This window comes from Oryzias latipes, chromosome 19 (genome assembly GCF_002234675.1).
Source record: "Oryzias latipes chromosome 19, ASM223467v1".
In the NCBI taxonomy this organism is placed as follows: domain Eukaryota; kingdom Metazoa; phylum Chordata; class Actinopteri; order Beloniformes; family Adrianichthyidae; genus Oryzias; species Oryzias latipes.
Genome location: NC_019877.2, coordinates 6,526,402 through 6,543,135, shown reverse-complemented (window position 1 = coordinate 6,543,135; position 16,734 = coordinate 6,526,402). Strand labels below are relative to the sequence as shown.

General features: G+C 39.4%; 1 protein-coding gene across 3 annotated transcripts in view; it reads left to right on the top strand.

The window, feature by feature from the left end:
* Positions 1 to 3,455: 3,455 nt before the first annotated feature.
* Positions 3,456 to 16,734, top strand: part of LOC101164350 (protocadherin-15) — a 231,738-nt gene continuing 218,459 nt past the window's right edge. For all 3 annotated transcript variants that reach the window (XM_020711888.2, XM_011487983.3, XM_020711887.2), the window contains exon 1: positions 3,456 to 3,846. The gene's annotated coding sequence lies outside the window, so the exon portion shown is untranslated. The remainder of the gene's footprint in view (positions 3,847 to 16,734) is intronic.

Sequence of the window (16,734 nt, the reverse complement as noted above, 5' to 3'; positions counted from 1 at the left end):
AGAGTATAATCAGATTCTGTTCATGCCGAAGCGTTTTCTGGTGCTAAATTGGTAATCATGCAGTCTGCATGTTTAACCATAACTGTTCAATTATCACGTTTGTGCTGATGCACATTCATGCGTCTGTTAATTAGATTCATTTTTGCTGCTCAGAAAGAGGCGCTTATAGGTCAGAAAATATTTGTTGCCCCCAAACACTCAAACCCATGCACACTATCAAAGGGTTTATAGTTTAGTTATTGCAGATGGAGTCAGAATTTTCCAACATGACCGCGACCGATGTGAGGATTGTGCACTCTAGTTTGGTGTTTCAGTGATGTCTTTGATCAGATTCATGTTCATAATCATCTCATAATCATCTTCATTTCCATTAATTCCCCTCAGTGGATTTCCGTTTTCAGTTTAGTCTTGTCAGGTCATCTGCTTCATCACCTTTTGCAACCCAGTTTTCATAACAAATCATGTATGTTTATATTTAAAAAAAATAAAAAATGAAATCTATATATATATATATATATATATGTATGTTTTAGCTACCAGGCCTGGTCTCCTGCATATTGCGTCCAATTCTTGACAAACTTAACTATAAAGATACTTAACTGTTGTCATAAATTTCTTGTCCAGATTATAACTTTATTTATTCTGAAGTGTCAGAAGAGACCAAAAGAGATTTGTTTTCTAGTAATTGAACAGATTCAAACCCCCAAACCCAAAGCTGCAGCACAACTAAATGGGGGGACATGCGGGAATTGGACAAGGAGTAAATCAAAACATGCATGGATGTAAAAATGGTCAGAACTAATCAATAAATAGAAAGCAGATGTTGTGATCACTGACAGAGATTATGTGATGAGAAAAAAGGAAGAGAATAACACAGTACTATGAAAACTATGGAAAACTGTTGGATTAATAGGTCAATTTGAGTGAGCTACTACAATAAAAGGGGACAAAACTAGACTAAAAGTAAAGAAAAAGTCCTGCACTGGATGTGAAAGAAGCTTGCCTTTTCCAGTAACATTTAAAGTTCCACTCTGATCATCCTCTGATCTATTGTTAAATCATTCCCAGTGGTCTTGTAGTTCTGTTTTTTATGTTTTTATATATATAAAATATATTGGAGATATCCTGTACATTTTGGGGCAGCTCAGACCAAGAAAACGTACATGGATCTACTCGTCTTTAAGTAGATGCACCAGAATGGAGCAGAGCAGGGAGCTTGTGGCTCGCCCAGGGTATTTTCTACCTTACAAATCCAATTTTTTCAAACAGCATGTTTTATTCTCCCCCTGATTCACAACATTTTGAATAAAGAAATACTGAGAATCAGGAGATGTCCCCTTAGTGCCCTACCCGCCAATTTTAACCGCACCCCCCTTAGTACACACACCCCTCCCCCCTCAATATATACATCCCAACATAAACACACACACATGCACACACACACGATCTCAAACACACATACACGCACACACATTTTGCAAGGAAGGTGGGACCTGGGTCCGTCTGTCCCCTGCCTCTTCCCTGGTGGGGGGTGCGGGCCCCTTTGCAACGGCGGCCGTGTCCCCGGGGTGCCGGCTTCCTGGGCCCGGCGGTGCTCTCTCTGTGCGGTGGGGGAGTTCACATTACATCTGAGCCGGGGGTGTCTGGTCCCTGGGGGGTGGGTTCTGGTCCTTGCTCCTGAGTGCTGGGCCCCGCCAAATTTCCAACTGTGGCCGAGCCTGGTCGGGCCATATTTATAACACCCCTTGTGGGCCCTCTTTTTTTCCCCGGGGTTCCCCCCTCCCTGCCTCGCTCCTCCCTGGACCAACCGTGGGCCGGGCGGATGGCTGCCTGGAGTGCGGAGCGGGTCTCCCTTGGGGGGTCCTGGCTCGTACCTGGGGTTGGGGCGGGGGGATGCCCGGAACTCCTGGGTGGTGGTGGGGTGCTCGTTTGGGGCTGTGGGCGTCCTTCTCCGGTGGGGCTCTGCGTTGGGTTCTCCCGGCGCGGCGGGGGGGCTGCTCTCCTGGTTGGGCTGGGGCGGCGCTCTCTCTCCCTCCGTGCCTCCCTGCTCTCTGGCTCTGGGGGCCTTGCGGCGGCCCTGCTGGCCCTGGCCTGGGTGGCGGGCTTGGTCGCCCGGGCGGCGGTTGTTCCCTGCCTGTTCCCGTGTGGCGTTGGGGGGATTCCGGCTGCCGCTGCTGCTGCGGTGGGGGTCTTGGGGTGGGGATGGCTGGGCACTCTCCCTCCTTCTTTTCACGTTCCACCATCCATTTTAGAAGAACATAAAACCTCACCTGAGCACTGGTGTTAGCTCACCTTTGCACTAATAGCTTGCATGACTGAATGACTGAAATATTTCACACTAGTTGGTTTTAAGGCATAAGTATGTGTGTTTGAACACTATCTGTTTTGTGTACATGTCGACAGGTGGACATTTTTGCAGCTAGCAGGTGTGTTTATAACATTTGAGTGTGTGTGTGGACGGGCTCCGCCCTTTTTGTACTGCATTTGAACCTTACCATAATGATTAACAACCAGTAAACTTGTTGCTGTATGCTGCTTCATGGTCTTATCCCCCTTCCCCTCCTATTATCACCCTCTACCCCCCCCTCTCTCTAGCGTCCCTCTCTCTTCTTCCCCTCTTTCCTTTTCCGTCCGGTCCAACACCAAAGATTTTCAGACATGATTGAAATTAATAAAGTTTGGCCTCAATTACAAAAGGGGTTTATTCAGACATACCTTTGGTTTGTCAGAAGATTAATAACCCCTATTGTTAAAGTAAAATATGTCCAACCCAAGAGGCCCTCAGCTCTTGTCTGTCTGCCCAGCTGTTGGACAGGACAAGTTAAAAAAAAAAAAAAGAAATACTGAGAAATGCAATTTTGAGCTTAATTTTCTTGAGAGATGAGAGATGAGAAAAAAAACCCATAACACATTAAAACACACACTCACAACACACACTGACGCACAAATGCACATTTCTATATCTTAATAGGCTTCATTCACGTTTCAGTACAACAAATTTAGTTTTTTAGATGTTTAGACTGAAGAGAAACTATATCTGTTTTATACAGGACGCCCTCCTGACAACAGGTAAGAAAAACATGTTTCTCAAGTTTTACCGAAAATCTTTGCGCTCCGAAAATTGTACATGTGAATTTACACATGTACATGTTTTATGAGTGAATTATACCGACTGGTTGCACTTGGACGGAGGTGCACATCTACTTTCCTGCCCGCCGTGGGGCGCAAAAAGCAGACACTGAGCGAATAGCAGCCGGTAATCCGTGCGTCTTCTTTTTGTTTTCTTTCTCCTCGTAATTAGATTAAGGCGCAGCGATCTCCGTGTCTGCCGCTCTCTGCTCCTGCGGTAAAGGCGGGGATACTTTAAGACAAAACCTCCCTCCCTGAGTCCGCATCCCCCCCCCCCCTCCTTTTTATTCCTTCAGCTCATGTCGCCTCCTTCTCCCTCTCCGCCTCACTGTGTAGTTGGGGGAGCAGGAGAGAACAGCATTCACTGTTGCTCCTCCTCGCTTCCTCTGAGTGAGCTTTGAGGCTAAAGACTTCTGAGGAGGATCCTTTCTTTTTTTTCTGCTCCTTTTTGACTTCGTGAGGACCAAACCAATGTCACCTCATCCGTGAAATGCTTTCTTTTCCCGTCTTGGACAGCGGAATATACTGAAGCCCGAGTAAAGAAATAAGAAAAGAGACTCAAGAAGAAGTGGGGGCTGACTGAGTTGATGAGTTGTGTGGATGTTATTTCTTGGATTTCCATCGGCGGTTTGTGTTTTAACGCGGCCCAGAGACAGCAACAGTGTGTGGAAAAGTAGATTTGCATGTTCAACATATGGCCTCGGTGAGGATAACACGGTAAGCTTCCCGCTTGAGCCGGTATTTCTCTAATGAATTAGTCTTTCGAGTCAAGAGTGACCTCGCTTTTCAATATCTGTTCCCTTTTTTTCAAGCTCAATTTAAGTTAAAATTGTTTTATTTATTTGAAAAAAAAAATGCAAGTTTGTAAAGAGTTTAAGGGTTAAAATACAAAAAATAGAGCTGCAATAACTATAAAGCAGGTTTTAGTGCAGTTTTGGGAACCTTCTTTGATGTTTCCCTGGGATTTGAAGAATGCGCTGTCCGTGGTGCTGAAACCGTCTTTCACGTCCTAAATTGGCAGTCCTGTACAATGTTTATCTACAAGTTCTCATGACCTCGATCTATAAATTAACACCCCTGTGCTGTGATCGGACTGATAAAGTCTGACTGAAAATCGGCTTGAGGATTTATTATTTTTTTATGTAACCTTCTTCACTTGACTTTCTTGTAAACGTCATAAACGTTGCTACATAGTATTCAAATTGGCCCAAAAGTATTTTTCCTATAAATATAAGTTGCTTGTAACCAGTTGCTCCTTTCTGAGGTTCATTTTCAACAAGTACTTGGAGATCATCCACGTCTCAATAAGCTGCATGGTCTCCAGCCCTGGTCTCTGTAAAAGCAGGTTATCCCCCCAGCAGCCTTCGTGAGTGGGATTATGAAGAGAGAGGGAGTCATCCGATTAGTTTAAATTACACAAGCTGTCACCTACATGAGAGAGGGGGGATGGAGAGGGGAGAAAGTCAGAGGTGACAGGAGGTTGGTGTCTTGGCTTTAATGGCTTTTTTTTTTCTTGATCCTTGCTCTCCTATAAATTTATGTTGAACTTCATTATAACTTTTAATGCATGTTGAAAAGAAATGAGGCTGGATCACCCATTGGCAAGTGGGATTCTGCTTTGTGGCTGCATGTGAGGTATGTTGGCTGAATGGAATGAGAGCTCTTGAAAAGACAGAATGGGTTTGGTCAACCTGGGGCCTGTCGAATACTTTTACTGTCAAAACCTGTTGGTCACACAGGAGTCTCTGAGTTTTTTGACCCACCGACACTTTTAAGGATAAAAAATGTTTAGGAAAGCTTCTATAAATTTAGGGTAATTCTGTGTTTAAAGAAATCTATAATTTAGGAACGCATGAATTTCTGCTACCAGAATTATTGTACTTTGTGTGCTTTTCAAGGTGTTTAACCCATTAAGTTTGGACCCTGAATGGCACACACACTGGATCACATTTTTTACCGAAACGCATAGAAAATGAACATGTCAGTTAGACATAAACGATAAAAACAGATGTCTTAAAACCAGATGGATGGATGGATGGATGGATCCCACAATGGGGAAATTGCGTTGTTGCCAACAGATAATTTGATAAAAAGGTAATAGGTTGTTAGTGTCTTGTTTCAATAATAATGACATTATGTGATTGCTTCTTGCTTGAGAAAAATCTCAACTAAGAAACTGATATTCGGTTGTAAAGCTTTTCAGTCGATGGCCTTAAGATTCTTTGCACCTAACAGATGTGAAACCTAATTATCCAAGGTTTCACAGTCTTAAACCAACTAGTTTGATTCAAACATTTCTACTTTTACTGTGTACTTTTATTTTGAAAAGCTAACTCATTTGGTATGCGTTACATGTTTTTATTATGTGAATGAGCTTCTTTCATATTTTGTTCTACTGTTTTTCATCAACAATTATTTGGTTGAATCAATCTCAAGCAATGTATGCATTTTATTGAGATAACAGAGATTTAAGTATTTTTTGTTAAATATGATCCTATCGTCTCAAGATATTAATGTTAATCATAACCTTCATTTATTCATTTATCCAAAGTTAGGTTGTCAGTCTAACAATCCAAGCATAAAGTCTAATAAAGTTTGATATCCCCCCCCCCTTCCCGTCCACTTCTAGAAACTTCCGGAGGATACAAAAGCTTTTCCAGGAATTCCAGGAATTGAATTTACTGTAGCACAAATATTCCCTCCATCATTCTTTTTGGCAGTGCCTCTTCCTTATATTTAATATCTTGAGATACCAATGTTTAGATACAGCATGCTGCCCTTTTTCTAACACAAAATTATTTTCTTGGACTACCCGATCTTGCATACAGCAGGGTTATTAGTACAGATTTCTGGAGCCTATCCAGTTACCAAAAAGTTGTCTCCTTAAAATTATTTTTACATCCGCTCCAAATACTTGAAAGATGTGACTTGGTTTGAAAACTCATCTTTAACCCCTGGAGAAATCTATTAAGAGCACCCCAATGGATCAATGGCCGTAATTAAATGAAAATGTTTTTGTTTTGTTTTTTGTTCTCAATCAAAGGTTCAACTACTGGTCATATTTCCTGCTTTGTTTCTCTGCTACAGACTTTAACAGATCTTATTTCACATAAGTGGACGGCCACCTACCTTTACCAATTCAGAGGCACTGTCAGTAACGTCTATGCACCACTGCAGTGACATGTTATCTTCATCATCATATCTTCATCTCCTCAATCCCAGAACCTGTTGAGAAAACTACTCCCTGAATCAATGAACTCCTCTTCCTCTGTGGAAGTGCATTCAGGACCCTTTAAATGTGCTGTGTGTTGGAGGTTTGCATCCAGTGTGTGACAGATTTTTGCTTGACTAAAGCACTAAAAGTTTGTCAAACCTTATCAAAGTTGATAGTAAATTATCTTCCATGACCTCGTCAATCATTTCCCAAACCCAGCAACATCTGGAGATTTATGCACATCCTCGCCCGCAAACCCATCAACACTCATCAAACTGCAGCTGTCCCTGGAAGTTTTAGAAAACACTTCAAGTTGAAGTTGTGACAAAAAAGATTTCTATGCATTTTGACTTTGTGGAACAAGTCAACACATCTACGCTGATGATGTAGTGTTTAACTCTTTTGCTTAATCAAATGGGAAAACATCCTCATTGTTTTTCTTTATCATCTATCTGTAACCTCAGAGGAAACATTTCTTTCTATTGTGTTGAGATACTTTCCAAAATGCAATGCTTTTAGGCCATAGAACCCAGCCACTACGTGCATTTTGCATGTATTGCATGAATGAAAATTGGTCATATGTGAATATATTTGGAAAAAGTGAGAAAAGTTGTTGTCATTAAGTAAAATCTTTGCAGATGTATCACGAATGAACCACGTCAAAACGATGGAAGAAGTACAAATAAACCACACAAAGAACATGCAAATAAACGTAGAACATGAACCACATGGGATTATTGTGCTGTTTATTTGCAATTCATTCATGATTTGCATATTGCATGTGTTTGGTGGTACATGTGTAAAATGTATGTTAAACATACGTGGAACAGTCGTCGACAGCCACAAATCTGCATCTTGCAAAAATAAGCACAATTGTGTTCAATTTTTGTAAAAATTGCATATAAACTATGTAAAATACACATAAACTGCATAATTCTAAACCAACCAAAAGTTGTTAACAACTTAAAACCAAATTCACGTACAGCACCATCGACTAGAACACCTGGACATCTGCGGACATCGACAAATGACGAACGCAAGAAGCCCTTATTAATTACGTCAATCACGCACTTATCATGAAAGACTGAAATGTAATGCATGGAAAATGCGCCAAATGCACACAGTGGCTGTTTGACATGACCTTTATATTGAATTTATCTTTTCAGTTCAACTGTTAGGCTGACAACACCCATCATTTGATCATTTGGCTTTACCCCTTGCGGGACGTAATCTCACATATTGTACAGCGACCAACACAGTAAACATCTTTTAAATGAACGCAACACTTGAGAAAAGAATCAAATAAGCAAGTTTGACATCAACTGATAAAGGTAAGCAAGAAAACCAGGAATACCAGGACCTTGTTTGGGTGACTAAGTTGGAAATGCATTTAAACTAGCTGTAAGCAGGATATATCTTTAGTTGGCTTTGACCTTGCAATAATTTCAGGTCATGATAAAACTGCAAAGTTAATTGTGTGTAGATGATGTGTAGCATTTGTTTCAAAGTGCAGGCAATCCAATGTCTTACTATAACAAAACTAATGATTTCTTTTACAAAATCCCACTTTGTTGCCTGAAAAATAAAGCTCTTATTGCAGTTGATACTTTTATTTATCCTTTCGCATATTTTGTTCCCACCTTAGACAGTTTGCATTTGCCCCCTGCCACCATCAACCCAGTGGCTAGACTACCTATTAGAGACATGTCATAAGGAATTAGGCTCACTCATGAGAGCTGGCTGAGTTCTTTTGAGTTCTGTGGTTCCTGTCTGAGTGCAGCCCTTAGAGATGAAGCCAATGCTCTATCTTCAACAAAAGCGCGCTCTTTCTTTCCAATCATTTCAGGATTGTTGTCCATTAACCCCACGGAGACCATTTTTGCATCAACAAATGAGTGTTTTTCTTCTGTCCATTGCTGACTGCACCACCTGATTAGAAGAGCTTGTAGTCGCATTCCTCTTTCATGTATTACCAGATGGTTGTTGTTGCACCTCTGCTGGGAGGAATACATTTGTCCTAATGCTCACAAGAAGCTTGCACAGGCACGTCTTACCAAGTTAGTCAGGCTTCTGTAAACAACACAGGCTGCATCCTAACTAAAGAAGGTCTTTGGGCTTATAAACTTTTTCATGTTTCTGTCAGATGTGAGAGCACGTGGGGCTAAACTAAACCTGACGGCACAAGCATTAGTATACTGTTCTACGAGCAGAACAGGCGTTGAAGATTTACATGGAAACATACCAGTCATAGATGAAACAGACACGTCTTATTTTTATTGAAAATGTCTTCTGGGTCTCAGTAGTGAAGCGATCTCTGTCATCTTTGCTGGATTCTAATCTGATATAAAATGCATATTACAGTGCCTGCTTGTTTATCTTGTAATTGATTTATTTTCCAGCGACAGTATTGACATAAATAAGACTATCAGTTGATCTTTGCAATTTGTTTTCATACCTGCATTTCTTTTCATTTATATAACGATGGTTGCTTCCATTTTTCTCCAGTTTTCTAGTTGTTTTATTTGCTATTTCAAACATATTTATGTGCGAGAACACATTTGGGACACTTGTTTCTAACCAAATTTTGTTTACTGTCCAACTTCTTTATGCCCCACAGCTGTCCTTGACTCCAGGTTGTTTTCGCAATTCTTTTTTCTTTATGTACCTTGGAGCAAAATTGATGCCCCTGCCACATACTCAAAAACTTACTGTAACTTGGACGTACCTAGTACTCTGTAAAATGTATTTTTGGCATGGCGAACGACCTCGCCCCAAAAATGAAGACATCCCAGCAGAAGAAACAATCAGAAAATGAAACGGGCTCAAAACATAAACGTTTCAGAATTCAGTCACTAAACTTAAAAACACCTGTTGGGCATTTCCCAAAAAGGTTATCCAATTTTTATGGGTCATTTTGTGGTAAAGTCTGAAATTTTGCGATTATCACATTTACCCACCATATGTGAAAAGAAATCATTTGTTAGAGCATTCTTTGTGAAATTTCACACACGTGCCACCAGGTCAAGTCTACAACCACAACCGCAGTTTTGTTGATCTTTGACCCCAGCAATAGCCCGCCATTTTGAATTTTCAAAAGCTATTACGTACCTAATACAGTGCTGCTTGCAGATTAAGATCCATGCCAAGTTTGGATTCCTTAATGAAAATAAATGTCAAATTTCAATGCACTATAGCTTCAATTCAATTTTGCTGCCTAAATGAGAAAAAGGGTCCCCAGAGTGTTTGAATCTCAGGGTGAGATTAAACGGAGTCAGTTTTAATCCTGTTTGGTAAAAGTTCTGATAGCCCCCTTTTTTCCTGGTTTAATACCCTAAGAAGCTTTCTATCTGATCAGAGGGGCTTTAACTTTTTTTACACGGGGGGGAAAAAATGTCCCACAGACAATGCAGCATTTGTTATATAGAGGAACAACCGACTAGAAATACTTATCAACCATTTGACCTATTTAGTTAGTTTACAGCGTGGTCTTTATTTTACAGGGGAATGTGACTATAAAGAAAATAACTAACACTAAAAATATGTGAGATACATCACCGAATATATAAAATATAGAGTGTAATATAGAAAAAAATTCTATTCCGACAGTCTAAAAGATGACAAACTGAAAATTTTAAATAACTGAAATAATTCATTTTAATTTTATGAACAATTAATTTCAGTCAGCTGTTCTCAAAGTTTTTGCGTTGTGTAATGTGTCGGTCAAAAATACAACTACCACTGCGCAATGGGGAGGCTTCGGCAGAAACTTCGAGATTTAATTTTTTTTTTTTAATTGTTGGCGCAGCCATTAATGGAGACTGTGGCAGTCAGGTGGTAGTCAGTCAGGTGAGGATGACGTCTTTATGAAGTCAGGTCACAGCTTGGCGCCCAAATGGCGGTAGCAGCCGGATCACTGGCTAACAGCAGCTCTGATTGGACAATGTGTAAATGTCTTCAGATGGCAGCTGTCCATATCAAGTGGCCCTGGCTGCCCAGTAGCCGAGGGTACATAAAAGGTGGGGCCATTCGGCACCACTGGGCATTCTCAACTCAGATTTTGAGCACAAATTAGGCAACATGCCAGAAAAGGAAGCACAGTGTACTGTCTTCTTCGTATTCTGCTCAGTATCAACCGCAATTTGTCAAGATGCAGGTCTCTAAGTCACTGTGGTGCCATCAACGCCATGGTGAGTTTTGTGCAGCATCCATGTTGTCTCTCCATTTGGACCCAAGGTGGCCGGTGGGGATCACCAGATTAATGTCTGGTCATCACCAGGCCCCAGGCCCGTGTCAACAGCCCTCGTCGAGTGCCTGCGCTACTGAAGAATCCAAGAATCAGACGGTCACAGTAGGACGGCAGCATGGGGCAGGAAGGAGGCTGGAGGGTGGCTTAATAGCTAAATCCTTCCCTCACATGCAATGTGTCATGCAAACCTTTCTCTGAGTTGTCCTGTTCAGAAAGTTTTATTGCAGTTTTTAATTAATATTTGCTGTGCCTGAGGACACTTTTCTGATATTTTCTAAAAAAAATATCAGCCTTTACAAAAACTGTAAAAAAAAGACAACACAAAAATAATGGTGAAACTTAGGATTAGAGGGCACCTAACACCTTGATTGAAAGGAATTGGTTCAGTACCACGGGTGGTCGTCTGTTCACCACTAACCATCCCACATGCTAAGCTAAAAGTAGGTCGACGGTGTTAAGTCTGGCCTCTGGTTCAGTGGCGTATCTGTGTCTGAGTTGGTGTGTGAGACTTTACAGAGATGGAGGGAGGGAGATTACTGCGGCCATTGCCAACTTCAAAGCGTCTACTGATGCCTTGCCAGGTCAGCATGTTTACACAGGAGAATAGGTGTTGAGACATCCATGCTCGCTCTTGTGCGTGCACATGTGCAGACACCGCTTACATTCAGAACCTTGAATGTAGACACATGCTCACACACACACACACACACACCCACACACTCTGCACTGGTCTTATCAGTGGCTCCTGTGAGTTAGGAGAAGCATTTAATCAACGCGTCTGTGCAGTTCTGGGCATCAAACTGATTCCACCCTCTCCGTTTCTTCCTGCTCTCCGCATGTACCTTTTTCACTCACTATTCCCTCAGACTGACAATTTTAAGTTGGCAAGATATTACCAAGGTCCAAAAAATGGAATTATATTCATGAATAACTGGAGGTCCAAATTAGTTCTGCATTTATATATTTGCAGGAGTTGCAAGTTACCTGTGGAAAAGAGGTTTAACCAAATCCTAAACTTTGAGGACAGCACTCTAAGATTTGGAAATATCTAATAAGATGGCTTCATTAACATTTTAACGATGATATTTGGGAGATCCATGTATTTATTTTGTGCTGAGTTCAGGATATTTACAGTCTGGTAGTGTTTTTTACAAACTTTTAAAAACGGTCAACAAGCAGATTTTAACTAATAAAATAATAATTCACGAAAAACTGACATACTAAAATAACCTTAAAAACAAAATAAAAAGCTAATTGTAATGAAAGACGTACTTTGACACCACCCTCCTTATTTTCTATATTAGAGAGAGAGAGAGAGAGAGATGATGATTGTATAGTTTTTACTTCAACTTTAGAAACCTCTCTTCAGTTTTTACCTTGAACTAAACAATTAAGTACAGTTAACCTTTGGCATGATACGCAATACAAAAGATGGGTGAATAGCGATATATTGGTAGTTGCAAAATTGAGAAAATGTAAGTATGTCAGTATTCTCTTGAAGGTGGACACAAAATGCACAAGTATAGTTATGACATTTGCAATTTTAAATAATTTCTAATGACAGGTGTGGAGCCTTTCCTTACCTGTTTCATTATAAGCATAAATCTGCTCTACATTAACACACAAATCAAGAGAAAAGACAAAAAAGTAGACTTAAATTGCCCCTTAAGCTTAGTTTTATGGCAAAAATAAGTCAGTTTCTTGACAAACAGAATTCTTTTTTTGAAAAATCTAGGAAAGTCTTTACTGTATTTTCCATTTGAGAGTCCAAGTTCCAATGTATGTCCTTCATTAATTACCTTAACAAATCCGAGTAAAAAGAAAACGTTCTTTGAAAGATTGCAGATTCTTGCTATAAAAAATAACCACAGAACTGATGGAATCTGCAGGTTGATGAAACTCTGTAACAGAACATGAATGAGACAGGATGCTCGATGTGTTCTCTGATGTGAGCTGAAGACAGATTCAGTCTACAAAGCTTTACTTTCTAAGCTGTGCAAAGAGAGTTTTAACAGGGTCCTGATTGAATATTCTTGGATCTTCAGGGAATTAATGTCACTTTAGTGGCAGCATATGACAGTTTTTTCCACAGATGAGAGCTTTTGAACATTTTACTGATAATAGCCTGAACAGTTTTCTATATGGCATGCAGGGAGCTGCATTAGGACAGAGCCTTTGTATTCACAGTTCCTATAATCCAAAATATGCCTATATAAAATCAAATCAAACTTTATATATACTATATACAATATGAACAGATCTTCAGACACACACAATGCCCCAAACCTTCCGTGACCCCAAAGTACACAACATAACGAAGCATGAAGTGATTTATAAACAAGATGCATTCAAAACAAATAAGTTACAGTATTTGACAAAAAAAACGAATTTTTTAAAGTCAGTGGACAGGGCATGGATTACTTCTTTTGCTTGTAGTTTTTAAAAATGTGACTGTCCATGAGAACTGGACCAAGTGAGTATGACATCACCCATAGGTTACTTCTGGCTCCAGTGAAATGAAGTCAATTCAGTCGCTATTTTTGTGTGTGTGTGTGTGTGTGTTTCAGACCGCTGTATGGCGGAACCAGAAACCCTCAGTAAGCTTTTACTGATCCGAGTCGGACGGAGTTAATGTTTCCATGGCAACCACTCACACCAGTCAGAAGTGAGCTTGATGGAAGTCCACAGGCGTTGCCCTTGAAAGCGAGGGAATCTGTCAAACGTTTTGAGCGTTCAGCATAAGACTACTTATTGACCACTGATTGGTCAGTTTATAACTTCAATAAATTGAACTTAAGAAAAATATATAACACAAAAATAAGTTAAAAATAGAAACAACCTTTTTTTTAAAAAGTAGCAGAGCAGGAACGGTTATTCTGAGAAAAATGACAGAGTAATAGCTGTTTATTTCTCTAGAAGTCTATGGGATGTCGGCAGCAGGGGTCATTTAGTCCAGTTCTCATATACAGTCGATGGCCGTGCATGGAAAAAGCTTTGCAGTGTTTGCTCTGTTTACAGATTTCTGCAGTAAAATCCTAAGTGGTGCTTAAGGGGGTCCAAGGCATTCCATCACCGCACTTTTAAGAGCATTCCAGCTCATAGTATGGCAGCATGGTGGGGAAACTGCACAGACTCCATATGGAAAAATCCTACTAAATCTATAAACGCATGCTGGGAAATCATTGGACTCCCGCTTTCCGTGCTGGATGACATCTTCAGAGCCTGCTTCTGGCAGATGGAGCTCACCCCTCACATCACTTGTTCTTGCTTTCCGGCAGGTGCTATATGTTTTCCTGCACACCTTCAGTTTAAAGTTTTTTTCCCCATAGAGCAGTCAATGAACAGAGCCTAAATAATGCTTCCCACTTCTACGGCTATCACTGGCCTCGCCTTAACAATTGAGTGCTTGCCTGCACACACCTGCCGTACTTATGTGTGATAAAGCTGAAGTGAAATGGATTCAAATTTCATGAGAAACCTCAATGATACAGGTAACACTTGTGTGCAATGACCCTGGATCCTTCAGTGCAGTATTCAAATAAAAAATGAAATCATGTGAAGCACTGCTATGCAAAGCAATTCAAAATTTCAGTTCAATTTCATTCTTCATCACCAACCCTCCAGCATTCAAACACACAGTGGTTGATGGGGCAGGTGTTGACAAACAGAACGGAAATAATTCATGCAGGCTCACAGAGGTCGGGTCAGCGTTTGAACACTGGTGACTTGATCCTCGCAACAACCTTGTCTTGATGCGTCATCGGGCAAGGCACCGAAACCACTGCAAACGCATACTGGTCAGAGGCACAAGTGCTTTATTCATACAGGTCATTTTATTCTTTTTATTTTATCACTGGTGGAGGAAGAAAAATAATGTGGCCACTTTTCCTGACATTTTTAACTTACTTAAAAGGTAAAATCAAAATCACCTAGCTCAAACTAAAAAAGGATTTTGTTGTTCAAAATTCCTCGACATCAGAGGCACAATAAAGTGTTTACTAATAGCTTACAGCTTAAAACCCACCTCCAGCACAGCCCACTCCATTTACTCTTTTTATTCCCTTCAAGCAAATGTATAAAGCAAATTAAAGCAGCTCAGAAACCCACATAGTCATGCTGTTCAGGCATGATAACATACCAGTTTTTCAATCCACTTTAATTTGTTGTCATTGCATAATTTGTCTATCCCCCTCTTTTCTTCTAACAGAATGAGCTTACACTATAGAGAATATTAATCTTTGATAAGCAGAAGTTATTTGTTTTTTACTGATATATTCAAGTTTTTTATTAAACATTATATGATATTTTTAGGGTTTTTGTGAGAATATCTTTACATATGATATATTTATATATAGATATGTATTTCTTTGTTGTTGTTTTTTTGTTGTTGGTTGTTTTGTACGAGGCCCCTAAAGGGACATGCATACAAAAAATTGAACTGGTTTCTTGTGCTCACGAAAAACTATCTGGTGCGTGTAAGAAACGAACTGATGCACATGAGAGTATCTGATGCGCAATAGAAACATTTGGTGCTAACAAGAAAGTATCTGGTACTTTTGAGAAAGTATCTGGTGGTGCAGACGAGAAACAAACCAGTGCTTACAAGAAGATATCTGCTTCGCAATAGAAACATTTTGGTGCTAACAAGAAAGTATATTGATCCAATTTTTGTTCATAGTATTTTTTTTTTTTATTGTGGCTTTAATGTGGCCAGTTGACTGCAACATGAAGGACTTGAAAATGTAATGGAATTGTAGAATTTACAATATTTGCATTTCTCAAAATCTACTAAGAAGGCATCACACGCAATGCAAGGTTATATTCTTCTAACATGATTTTTCTTAAAACATTCCATTTCAAACAAAATCAGTCACCAAACTATTGACAATGTCTTAAAAAATTTAATGATTTTTTTCCCCTTCAGTTACCGTAAGGATCCTGAAGGAGGAAAAAGGTAAAGCTCAGAGTCCCAAAATCAGACTTATCCTGTAGTTCCAGGACAGTCTACCTTTAATAACATCTGTGACTTGAGTTTTACCTTTTTATAACAAATATAAAAACAATCTATGTAACTGAAAAGGTAGTTCTATCATTCTAATGATGTTCATCTTCTCAAACCAGGACATCAGGAATATCTTTTTACATATAAATGTATGACGTAAACTCTCAGATATGCAAGGTGCCTTTTGATGACAATATGCTGACACTCTGACTATATTAATATTTCATGTGAATTGAAAACACAGGCGGGTCTGTCTTTCATGTTTGTCTGTAACAGTTGGGGGCCGGTAAAAAATCACAAGGCTGTGGTTAAGTGACATCAAGTGCCTTGACTAAGCTATAGTACAGCATAAATTACTTTTTTTTTTCAGTATTTACACTGAACTTGCAAAGCGTTTATCCTAAAAAAATAAATATAGCTTGTTGACAGACGTAAACCCTGTTGGCGTAAAAGTCATGTTAATTAAAGAGGATGTGGTGGGATTTCTCTTCAAATATCAGTTTCAACCTTTTTTTGTTTGTTTGTTTTTTTAATGTAAACTGCTATTTTTGCTATAGTTGTGCTCTTCTTTAGACTAATTTAATATCACATTTGGACTGAAATGTGGTCTTCCAATATTTATTATTATTATCTTCTAAAATCATTTTGTAATGTCCTGGGACAATTGTAAGACCTATATATATGTTTTCGCAAGATTGTTACACGCTATTTCAACACAGTTTATTGTAAGATTTTGACTTTTTTGTGACAAGATGTCATCATTTGATATATTTGATTTTATTTATTAGTTTATCTCAAGCATTAATTATGGAATAATAGAATAAAAAAATGACAGCAGGCAGATGTATCAAATCCATTTCAGAAAATAATTAGTGCAATTAGAACATATAGAAAAAATATAAGAAGAGGAGACCTTTTTCTTGACATTATTATTACTACGTGTAATCATTATTTTTCAGTAAAAAAATACAAATACCAATTTTTGGATTTTACATGGAGCCCAATATAAGGCTTCCAAACCGCATGCTTATTTTAGTTAGTGTACATGCAATTTAATACCATACCAAGAAAAAGTGTATGCCTCAAAATACACAAATGAACTTAAACCCTGGGAAAAATTCACCCAAGCTGCAGTGTATTATT